Consider the following 12726-nt stretch of genomic DNA (forward strand, 5'->3'; position numbering starts at 1 on the left):
ACTCATATATTTTATTGCGAAGCTGAGCATAAGTCCCTGAAGATAGGGAGGCTTAGGGCAGGGAGTGGTGGGAAGGGGCCAGTGCTTATTTCAAGGGATTCTTACAAGCTGTCAATCACTTCAGTGCTTCTGGCTTTAAGGCATGTCAAGTCAGAAAGCCAAGATTTGTGGATTTGCCTGATTTGGATGCTGCTTAATTACGAGTCCTTTTGATCGGTTATGGAAATAAAGCCTACACAAGGTTTTTTTGGTGTTGGAGAAAGAGGGGTGTTGTATGCCTCTTTCAAAAGAGCTGGATCTGTAGGAGTAATGCTATCTTATTTGTTGTCCAAGAAGAAGAAAAATAGGGGGTTTTTTTTATATGTCAGAGGAATATTTTAAAAAGTTAGGACAAGAGTTAAAGGTCTGTGGAATGGGGCAGCCTGAGTCCTTTGGAGACTTCATGACTCGTTTCATCTTCCTCCCTCCCCAGAACTTCCATTCTATTGCAATTGTTTGAGGCACCTTCTGGGCAGCAGGGAGGAGCCCACAGCATTAAAAAGACTATTTTTTTTCAGACTGACAAAAATGTGCTACAGCATCCACCTCATGCACACACAGCAACTAACAAAACCTTTTAGCTTCTCCCTGCCAAAGCAGTTTCCTCAAGCATCCTTCAACAGCCACTCCTTAAAGCAGGAGAAAGAAACCTCAAACACTAATCCCCACCAACTAGTCTGCTGGCAGATAGCTTAAAGGAAAAATGGACCTCTTACTTTTACTGGAGTTTTACTTTTTTGACTCGGTGATGAGAGTGGTAGTTAAGCAGCATTTGCAGTATAGTGGCTCTGATGATGTCAGAAGGAAAAGACAGGGTGGGAGATGCTGATACAGCAGGGGAAAAGTCTGCATGCTTGATAACCAGTTACCTTCCGTTAGATGAATATCACAAGCAATTAATTGATATGTATTGATATGTAATTACATGGAAAATGCTGCAAAAGATATTTATAGCAAATATAAATTCACTCCTTACAAATAGTGAATAGCCTTCTCAAAGAATAGAAATAGTAATGCTCATACTAAGCAGGATTGACCTTAGCATTAGCGTAGTGGGGTTCAGCCAGATTGAAGGAAGACATTCTTTTCTGAACAAAACATACAAGTTCAAGCTCCTTCTTTGTTCTGAAGATAAGTTCTGCAGTCTAAGAAAAAACTGCTTAGAAAAGGAACATGATTAAAAGAAATCATGACTATAGAATGCACATACTTGCATGTTCTGGTGACATGTACTTAAGGAAGAAAAAGGTAGGCAGAGAGAAAGAGACAAATTAAACTCACCAAAAAAAATCTCATTCACCCCCTTATTTTGTCCACATGATGAAACATGAACATGGAAAAAAAGCCTGTGCACACAAAGGACACAACCATCGGTGCTTAGTAATGGGGTTAAGACACTCAATTTACTTCCCTGTTACAGTAAGGTGTCATATAGTGTCCTGCTTTCAGGGCAGTTTACAGATGGTTTACAGAACACACCCTCAGGACATGGCAGCCATGGGGTTGGATGCCTCACTGTACTGACACTGGTGTAGCCATCATGGTGCAAACCCTCTGTACATACTGTAGTGTTGGTGGGACTGCTGGAGAAACTCCCTACCTAGGGACAGGAGTGGGTGAGGGGATCTCCTCCTTGCCCTTAGTTCAGTTTCTCAAAACATTGTTTCTTCTGCTCCCGGGGTGGAAGCCACTTCCAGCTTTGGGTGGATGGAAGAAGAAAGGGCAAGGCGCTGATCCTCAGCTGTATAGAGTGAACAGCAACAGATGGAAAAGTAGGAGACAAATTAATTTTCCCTTCCCTTTCTGGATATCTCTCTGGATTTAATTATCCAGGGATTTTATAGCTGTCAACTGATGGATGTGCAGTCTAGCAGTGCCTGCTGGCTAATCCACTTTGGGGCTATATTAGATTGGTTGAAAATGAGTGGATTAGAATAATATTCTGCTGTAACATAAAACAATAATGGGAAGAATGAGGAAGTTTATGGAAAAAGTATTATTGATGTCAATAGAGGAAACCAAGTGTCAATTTCTAAGAGGTAGATCTGAATTTCAGTAACATTAGTGCAGCACCAGAGAGAGTTGGGCTTGTTCATATGAGACTGAGAATTACATTAAAAAAAAAAAGACAGAAAAATGAGAAAAATAAATAGGATATATGGTCTTGTGGTTTGGTAGGAAACCAAAGACAGGATATTAAATTATGTTTGTGTGGTCAGTAGCATCTTGTGAACCCAGATGTAGGACCCAAAGAGTGGTAAAACAATAACAGTTGGAAGAAGAGAAATGGAAAGTCATAGACCTGTCAAAAGAAATACAAGTGAGCTCCTTTACATGAGTCCTTGAGGACCGAAGATATGTCTTAAGCCATGAAAATTCTTACTGTGTGTAAAGTCTTTATTTAATAATTCGTACTCAAATAACGCACCACCAAACCCCAGAATGGTGCATAAACCTGTGTTTTGACACTGTGTGTCCATTTTCTTGCTCTTACCTGTGAATAAAGGTTTACTCTTAAACCACTGATTTGGAATTGAGTAAAACAAGAGATTCTCTGTATATGTTATGGTCTAAGGAAGCTTGTTTTTATATATATACTTTTTAAAATATTTTGTGCTCAGTCCAACAAACACACAGTGGGTCTTTTGGCAGAAGTATAAAAATTGTTTCTGCACCAACACTAAGCTTTTATCATCCTGAATTGTTTCCTTCAAGATATGTCTACATGCCAGTATCACCATTACCTTGTTTGAATTGAGTATGATGCATTTTCTCTAAGTAATTGGGAAAGAAAAGCTTTTTCGTGCAAACCATTTGCAAACTGAGAAATAGAGTAGAACAAAATAGAATAGAATATTAAATTGTCAGTTGGAAAGAAGCCACAACAATCATCTGGTCTATCTACTGGACCACTTCAAGGCTGGCCAAAAGTTAAAACATGTTATCACTGTCCAAATGCCTCTTAAGCTCTGACAAGTATTGGGCATTGATCAGCTCTCCAGAAAGGGTTTTCCAGTGTCTTTGGAAATGTCAATGCTTTAAGGAAAGATAGGTAAATCATTCTTTTAGTATCTTAAGGGGATAGAAGTAGCCACAGAAATCAGAGTCCTTGTACTTCCAAAAAGTTCCCTGAACAAACCAAGAGTGATTCAGGGAGTATCAGGAGATCTCATAAAATACATGAGGTGTCTTTAACAAGGTAAACCTGATCTCCTGACTTGTTTCTCCCCCTGGGAGGAAGTGGTAATTTCCCCCTGTTTCATCCATATTGGTAATTAAACAGATAACTTATGGAAGACCTCTTAGGTGAGAATATAAACAGCTTAATTGCCTGTAATGAGCAACAACTGATGCAGTCACTGGCATTCGCAGATGCTTTCTGTAGCAGTGCCTTCATTACAAAATGTGCAAAAGTGACCAATACTCTGCCCTTTATGTAGAAAAGTGTTAACAATCTTCCCAGTAATAACATCAAAACATCCGTGTTGCTTTTTGCAAGCCATGAATGCAAAGGTCTAGGTCACAGGTTTGGCGTTTCCCATTTGGCAAAACTAGCTCACACATCCAAAGACCATGGAATATTTATATCCTTTGGCTTTATTATCACTTCTTTCATATCAGCCAAATCTATTGCCACCTGTTTAGCTTTCCCCCCACTATTGATATCCCTGCTGTCTTTTCTAGCGCTGATTCTGGGTAGGTAGTAAAGCCTGTAGAGAAGGAAATGGCAGCAAAGCCGGCATCTCCTTGCTGAGGCAGGAGGCACTGTGATGGAAGTGACTCACAGTCATTCAGTAGGGAAGTGATTCAGTGCAGACTAGCATTAGGCTTGTCAAATTCAGCGTCCTCAGGTTTCCTGAAGTCATGACAAACCACAATGATGAGCTGAAGTAATCTGTGACAAAGAATTAAAAGGCAGAGGGCACCCACTTGCCACTTCTTTGACTTCTTTGGTTGTATTATTTTACTGCGTTATCAGCAGTATGGCTTGACAGACTAACAATGTAATACACTTAAAATGACTGAGCTGGAGCTGAAATGAATTGGTCTGTCAGCATCTACAAGGAAGACCATCAGAAAAGCCAGTCTGAAGGAGAGGTGATGTTCTAATTTCAAAAAGGGAGCTCTAGACATGGAAATTGTGAAAGAAACAGCATCTTGTGGATTCTAGAAATACTACATTTTCTGTCAGATTACACTCTTCAACCCAGCTTTCATTTTTATTTTTAAAATATAGTTGTTGATTTATAGCAAATTCTTAGGGAAACCAAGGAAATGCTGTATATCCTGTATATTTTTAATACAGTGATTCATTTTATCAGTGCTTGATTTTATTTAGTTCCAGAATCTTTCCTTCACTACTATTCCAATTAACTCCTATTTCCTCCAGTCCTCTCTTCTATCTGCTGATCTCTTCTGTGCACCATTTTTCTCTTATATCACTGTTCTTCAATTTCTGCCTTCCATTTTCTGTTCTCTTGAAGACTCTTTTTTTTGTCAATATGTAAGTAGAAGTAATAGCCACCCTTAAAGCCCTCTAAATATTTGTTGTCCTAAATTGGATTCTTCCAAAACATATACTTATGATACATATAGAAAACAGATTGCTCTGTGTTATGACACCAAGAAAAGTAAGATTTATTAACAGGGCAAGCTTTACAAGAGCTGACATAGTGCAGTTCTAAAAAAGACAGACAAGCTTTGATTTTCACATTACAAAGGAAAAGTACCCATACAGCAACATGGCAGTTGGAAAGAAACTCATAGGAAATTGCTGTTTTTTCTTCTTAATTGCCAGAAGTAAGGGGACATGTACAGCTGTCAGCCAAAAGAGGGGTTTTTCTCCCTGTGTTTATGCCTCATGATTGTGGAAGATACTGTCTGTGGGCCATTGCCTTTAGAATCAACCCAGGTTATGACTTTCTAAAAGAAGAAAAAAATGTAGTGAAAAGATATGATAAAAAGACATTTAGCTCAGAGACTGTGTTTAATCAAGGCAATAAATAGATTCTCATTTTATGGCTCATAGAGGCTCAGTAGACAATTCATAACAATCAACTGGAGTTTGAAAGGTCCCAAATAGCAAAGGGCAAAAGACTGTATTAGCTCTGGCATGCACACAAACAAGCCTGGAACGATTCTGTGAACAAAGCTTTTGATCACTTTAGAGGGAAAAATTTACTCAGTATAAAATTCCCCTGCATCCAGAGATCCCATGGACACAATGTGAAGTGGTGAGGAGCATCCCCAAGAACAATACTGGATGTTGGAGCTATGCTCTGGATTTGGAAGGATGTTGGGGACTAATCATTAACACTCAGTAATCAGAAATTCTGTGTTGAATTATGTGAAGGTCACAAAGCTAGGCTCCAATTTGCTAACCCTCATAGGAACTTGTAGAAAAAAGTCATTGTCTGTACCCAAAGAAGAATGAAATAATTTAATTAATACCCTGGGGTGAAACATGTTCATCCTACAGGAACTGTTCATCTTTCTCAAAGATTCTTCAATTCTTCACTTTTCTGAAAGCACAGGTAGAGGTATGCAGGTACAGGCACAGTGGCACCTGTTCTTAGTTCCACCCTTCTTTTAAAAAGCAGAAAGATAAATGTATTCTAGAAACCACAGGGAACTGAAGACTTGCTACAGCAAGGCCGTGGCTGAAGTCACTAAATAACTGGCTTCTGCTCTGTGTTTGCTCTCAGGGGTGGCAGGTACAGCAGGAGCCAGCACCTGCCAGCCCAGTGTCTAACAGGATTGGTTTGGTGTGCTTCCTTAGGAGACTGTCTGCATGCTGGCAGCTTTCAGGGAGGTACTGGGTGGGGAGAAAGGGAGATGCTGTGGTGGCCACACACTGATTTCAGATAAACATAGATGGTAGAATGGTTTTTGTTGGAAGGGACCTTTAAAGGTACACCTAGCCCAAGCCCCAGAGCAGGAGTGCAGGTCTCATGCCAAAAAGGCTTAATCTCCTGCCTTTTTGGGCCCTTGCTCAGGAGACCTGTGCTTGGTTTGGAAAGAATTTTAAAATTGTTTTTATAATGCATGTAAGGCATGTTAGGGCTGCATCCAAACAATCTGCAGAGAACCTTCGGCTCCAAAGGAGGTGACGAAAGAGTAGAGGCTGTCAACAGCACTTAAGGTTTAAACTCTGGTCTCTACAGATATCTTGTACTGAGAGTTTAATCAGACACTGGAGTCAAGCAAAGAGTTAAATCTGTAAAGTGAAGTATGCACTTTTAAACATCTCATAAATTGCTTGTAACTGCACAAAATACCGCAGGGTGCATGTGAGTAAGTACCCTCACATGAAGCTGAATTGCAGCCAGATAAAATACCCTGCAGCTTTTGTTGATAATAATGATGAAAGAGAGGCTTATTGTAATAGAAAGAAAATGTAGGAAAGATTTGTAGATAAGTGACCATTCTAAGTCAGTGACCTGGGGGACAACATGATGCAAACAACATTATTTGATGTATCGTTGAAAGCTGTAAAGGGAAGAGTGGCAAACCTTTTTAGATAATTTCCAAAGTCTGGCCATTACATATATGTTAATATATCTTATTCTTCCTTGTCATAGAACTGCAGCATGACAACAATATCTAGGTTAGTCAAACCCTGATACACAGAGGAGATGATTAAAATATCCATGTAAAAGAGACAAGTGTTCTGGAAAACAGATGAAGGATGAATGAAGAGTAAACTTCGTTGGACACATCCTTATAAACTACTCACTAGGGGTCATTGTCACCTGAAAACCTTTTTAATAGGGCATTTATTTCAGATTTAAGGCACTAGAAATATTTCTTACTCCTAAGAAGTAGCCTAATGAATGGATATTTATTTCAGCACTGACTTTACCGTAGCTGTAAATAAACTGCAGACTGTCCTAGGTAAAAGCAGTAGATGGTTTTAAATGATGGCTGGTGGAAAAGACAGCAAGCTAAACAAACCAATGTTCTCATGTTTAGGTTGGCAACATTAATATCATCAATCCTCTGCTTTCAAAAATAATGTCTGGACTCTCCCTCCCCCCGCTTCCATTATTAGATTTATTTTAAAAATCAGGATAATTTTAAATATTGCAATTCTAGATATGCCTGTTTTTCTTAGAAGGCCGTAATTTCTGTGAGCAGGGAAAAAAATCACATTAAGGAGTTTTTCTTGGCACCTCACGTGTATGGAACAAAATAATCCAGAGGTTCTCGTTTGTCGTTTAAAAACATCAGGCATTGGAAGGCATGTGATTAGCTTTTGAAATCTAGAAATAATGTACTGTCAAATGTATATAAATACAGATCGTCTGAGTAGATTTTAAAAACAACAGGCACAAAATTGAGAGATGATATTTTTATTCCAAACAGGAGGGTTCATATTCACACAGATTTATCTCCAAATAGCAAGCAGTATACAATAAAACAAATTAATAATTTCAATATGAATAAAGCCTGTCAATTCCTGTATTTTTATGAAGAGATGGTTATCAAGTCCATTAATGAGTTATTCTTAGGAGAAAAAAGAGTGTTTAAAGGCTCGATTACAAGATACCGAATATGACCTAAACATAGGTCTGCTATTATGGAGTTTCGTACTGGTTGCTGAAATGAGTTGAATATGAGGGGAAAAAAGATACTCTTATTTCTGCACTATTTGCCTTTCAGGATGTTTCCCTGACAGGAGAATGCACCAGGTAGCAAGACAGAGATAGGCACTTTGACTGTAGACCTGAGATTTCTGGGAAGTGTAGTGTAGAAATCAAAAGAAAAAAAAAAAGCAGGTTTGGGTTTTTTTTTTCTTTTATAGATGGTTATTTGAAATTAATGAAATGACAAGGTTTTTGGTTTTGCAATTAATGAAGCTACAAGATTTTGTATTTGCAGTTAGTGAAAATGCAAGATTTTTGTGTAGGTACACGCAGTGATGCTGTTCTGCTCTGGGGGCAATCCCAGAGGCATGTATTTTGTCTGATGACAGAAATGCATTTAAGCATTTATCTGAGAGATTATGAGTAATACCTTTGAAAGCAGTAGGATGAATTGCTAAAGGAGGTTCACATGACTAAGATGTATCACCAGTGATATATTGACAAATGAAAAAAAGAGGTAAGCTTATCCATGTTGTGGTCAAGCCAGTGGGAAGTTAGTTATCTCCACACTACTCAAATTAGAAACAAGTAAATTTTGCCTCAGTGTCTGGCAATGAAGCCAGAACATGGATGGATGGAGATAGGGTAAGTGGAAACCTCATGATACCTTAGAGCTCCAAATACTGATGTCTGGCTCAATTGGAAGAGAGAACCATCATCACATTTTATTTGTCAATTAATACTCTTTCTCTGCTATATTTCTCTTGCTTATTCTTACTAAGGCACCCTGTCTTCTTACAATGAAAAGTACATCTCTGGAGGGTTACCTGAAGAAGGAATCCAAAGGACCCTGCAACTCTAGACTCACAATCTTGCTTCATACAATAGGGATAAAGCAAATATCTAGCAAGGGGACAGGTGCGGTGGTGAAAAACCTACAATAGGACCTGGTAGACTTTTCTCTTTGGCAACTAAAGGGTAGGAAGGTTTCTGTTGTAATTTTGCTAAGAAGCAATCTTCCCTTGAGAGAAGCATTGATTGAAGAGTGCTATGCTCCCTATCTACAAGCTCATCCCCAGATTTGGCACTGTGGCCACTTTGGCCTTACACTGGGATGCTGCCCTGGTACAAACACTCTGTGGGTCTCAATGTGTCTGAAGGGGAATGTGTTGCTTACTTCAATGAGATTTCAAGGTTTTTCCCTGTGATGCAAACTGTAAGTCTGGTTGTGTTTGAAATCTACAGTGATGCAATTTCACTGGGACAGAACATCAGGCCAAACACACAGAAGAGGTAGAGCTTTAGTCTTCTCAAGCTGATTATCAATGCTTACTGGTTTGCAACTCAGAAGCTAAAAAGCATTTTGCACCAGATAGAGTAAGGTAACAGTAGAGAAGATCAGTTTGGAAGAAAAGACTGCTTAACAATGTGCAGCTTCCCTTGTAATATTTTCAAAAATTGCAGTGCTCAGTAGGCAGGCAAAACAAGATCAGTATATCTCGTAAAACTAGCTTTTGAAAGTTGATTTTAAAGGTTAAGTATAATCTAAACCCACTATGATATCTTTTGTAGTCATCTTTCAAAACCATAGATAACTAAAAAGGTGTTTTCCTACCTAGATATGTCTGAGAATATAATTAGAAAATAGGAATGAGCATGTAAATCACAGCAAAAGTTACTTCTGAATCCTGATTTTTCCTTTGTTGCATCATATGTAGTTGTAGGGCCTAGAGACTTGCTGATTACAGACTTAATTGCTAGTCTAAATTTATTTTATCTTGATTCCAGTAGAAATCTTGCTAAACTGAGTATTTATTTTGTGTTCATTTGGTAGTAGGCTTCTTTAGTAGGGCTACCTTAGGCAAGTTGTGGACTTGAGTTCAATAATGATGTCTCACTGTATTATCTGAAGCATGGAATAAAAGTTGTTCACGGAACTTCGAAATCTACAGTCTCAAACCTTAAATCTCTGAATTGCTGTACTGATTAGAAATGTGCAAATGCTCCTTTGATTAGACATTTGTGTCGCGAGGACTGGGGAGAAGGCTTGTTTCTGCAAGATAGAATGAAAGGGCTTGCTTCCTGAAATACAGCCTAGAGACAACTGCTCTGGGTGTTCCTCTAAACTCCTGGATGGAGCAACAGTGCCAGAGAGTGGCTGGCTGGGATAAATGCAGCTGGATTTGCCTTGTAGTTAAGCCTTCGGGACTTAAAACAAGCGCACACAGAATCAGAATATCCCGGGCTGGAAGGGAACCACAAGGATCATCCAAGTCCACCTCCTGGACCAGTGGTTGATCTGAGCAGTACAGAAAGAAGAGAAAGGCGCGTAAAGTGGCCTATCACAGAGTAATTTTCTCTGTTATTGTCTGCATTCCCCAGAAATTTGACAGGATTTACTCTGATTTTGAACACTATACTTGGAAAGGTGACCAACAGTTCCTTTCCCCTTTGGTCCTGCTTGCTCATACTTTCATTTACAGAGCTGTGCAGGCTGCAAGCTGTTCTCACACTGTGGGGATTGCTGCTCCTGCTTGGGCAAAGTTCCCCGTTCATGAAATCCTATAAGCCCCAGGTCAGACAAACAGCACTGTGTCCCTTGTGGCACAGCCTGGAATAAATGGGACCCATGCCTGGGCCAGTGAATCTCATTCCCATCATCTTCATTTTTTTAAGAAATTAACACCTAAGTAAGCTTTCAGATTCACAGCCTGACCAGTGACTTCTGAAGGTCACTTGGATTCTCCTCCCTAGGTGAAGGAAAAGGCTCTCCATCTGGAGTGGGGGTAAATGCATTTGTGATGGATTGGAAAAGCTGAAGCTCAATAGGGCTTTGAAATATTTTACCACAGAAGCCACTTCATCAAAAGGCTGTGGGGAGGTGTGGGAAGAGTGTGGGGACCAGCAGAAGTGTGTGTAGGTGACCTTTCTTTTTGGCACGTTTTGGCGGTGTGAATGTTGAGCTTTGTCAGCAGAAAGTCAGTTGCTGAGAAAGTGAATTACGGAATTTTCAGTTGACTATATCCCCTGCTATGCCAGTTGTTTTGGATGAGTAATAAATAAGAATGTGCACTAGAAGAGCATTCAGCAAATGGTTTCAACCCACGTCTACCAATGCTTTAATATTCAGGAATATTACCTTGTGTCCAGAAAGTCTTTTAGCTTTACTAAGATGGTATTTGTTTAAAGTAATTCAACGGGATTTATATATTTTGCACATAAAGTAATTAGGTGAATCTCTGAATACTAATGTGATAATTAACCATTTTAATATTCTACAGGGATTTTTTTCTTAAATCACAGAATTATTAAGCTTCATTAAATCTTCTAATCCTTAGCCTAAGTTTTCAGGAACAGTCAAACTGATATTTGAAGGGAAGAAAATCTATAATTTTCCCCCAGTCTAGGATCTTCAAATCAATTAGCTGAAGATAACAGTGGAGTAAGGGTCAAAAATACAGAATTTTTTTGCCCTCTAAACGATTCCACAATCTAGCCTAGTTTCTGTTGTTGAAACTTCTTGGGTTTGCATGAAGAATACTCACTAATTCACAGGAGCAAGTGGGATGTGCTAGCCTGATGGTGAGCATGTAGTCACTGAGGAGATGAAGACAATATGAGTTGCATTCCTACTTCCGTGGGGTTTGTGAGAAAACAGGCAAACAGGTACGAGGGGTCTGTAGAGGAGACCAGTAACAACACATAGTTGTGATGCTGAGCCCCTCACTCCTCTTAATCTCCCTGGCCGGTGAATGTACATGGCCTCACACGCCGGGAGGCAGCCTGCCCCTCCACGCCGGTTCCGGACCCACACCCGGGTTTGGGCGCGGGTGCGGGAGCAAAGGACAGGGAGGTAGCGCAGGGGCAGCTCCCAGGTGCAGCGCTCCTATAGCTAGCGGTGGCGGAGGGGCGCGGTCTGCACGTCCCGTCGACGCCGGAGCTCCTGAGCGCATCCCAGCCCGGCAGGACCGGGGCCGCCCCGCAGCCCCGCTCCCCGAGCCCAGCAGCACCCCCGCCCCGCCGCGTCTCCGCAGGGTGGCGCTGTGACCCCGCGGGACAGGCCGGGGCCGCCCGGAGCCGGGGCTGCGCCAACTCCGCGGACAGAGCTCCGGGACCATCCCCGGGACACATCCCCGGGACACATCCCCGGGGCAGTTCTGCAGACAGAGCTCCGGGACCATCCCCGGGACACATCCCCGGGGCAGTTCTGCAGACAGAGCTCCGGGGCACGTCCCCGGGACACATCCCCAGGGCACATCCCCGGGACACATTCCCGGGGCAGTTCTGCAGACAGAGCTCCGGGACACATCCCCGGGACACATCCCCGGGGCACATTGACGGGGCAGTTCTGCAGACAGAGCTCCGGGGCACATTCCCGCGGCACATCCCCGGGGCACATCCCCGAGGCAGATCTGCGGACAGAGCTCCGGGGCACATCCCCGTGGCAGCTCTGCGGACAGAGTTCTGGGGCACATACCCGGGGCACATCCCCGCGACACCCGCCCGCTGCCGCCGTTCGGGCCCGCCGCCGCCCTCGGCATCGCCCAGCCCTGGCACCCGCCTCGTCCCGCCCCGGCCGCAGGGCAGATCTTTGCATACCCCGCTCCTCCCGCCGCCGCATGCCCGCGACGCTCGTGAGGGACGCACGACACTTCGTCTCCAAAAAGTTTCAAAAACCGGAAAAAAGGTTCACAGGTGGCGGGTGATTGTGGGGGTGCATCGTGAATGACCTTTTGGTGTTGGTCGAAGACTTTGGGAGGCAGCTGTGGGTAAAGTTATGAGGCTGTTGGAGACATGGCTCTGGCAAAAGGGAAACATAGAATCACGAAGAGTCACGGAATATTCTGAGTTGGAGGGGACCCACAAGGATCCTCAAAGTCCAACTCAGGGACCTGCACAGGACAACCCCAAGAATCACACCATGTGCCTAGGATTCCTGTGATTCTATGAAACACGGCCTCATCTTACCAAAAATGGCTTTAAAAATAGCGGGGATGAAGAACAAAAAAACCCTTATGTTGGATCAGAAAAAAAAAAAAAAAAAAGATAATAAATTACATTTAAATACAAGGAAATGAATGTGAAGGGAAGCCTCGGCATT

The sequence above is a fragment of the Aphelocoma coerulescens genome, chromosome 1A (assembly GCF_041296385.1).
Source record: "Aphelocoma coerulescens isolate FSJ_1873_10779 chromosome 1A, UR_Acoe_1.0, whole genome shotgun sequence".
Taxonomy (NCBI): Eukaryota; Metazoa; Chordata; class Aves; order Passeriformes; family Corvidae; genus Aphelocoma; species Aphelocoma coerulescens.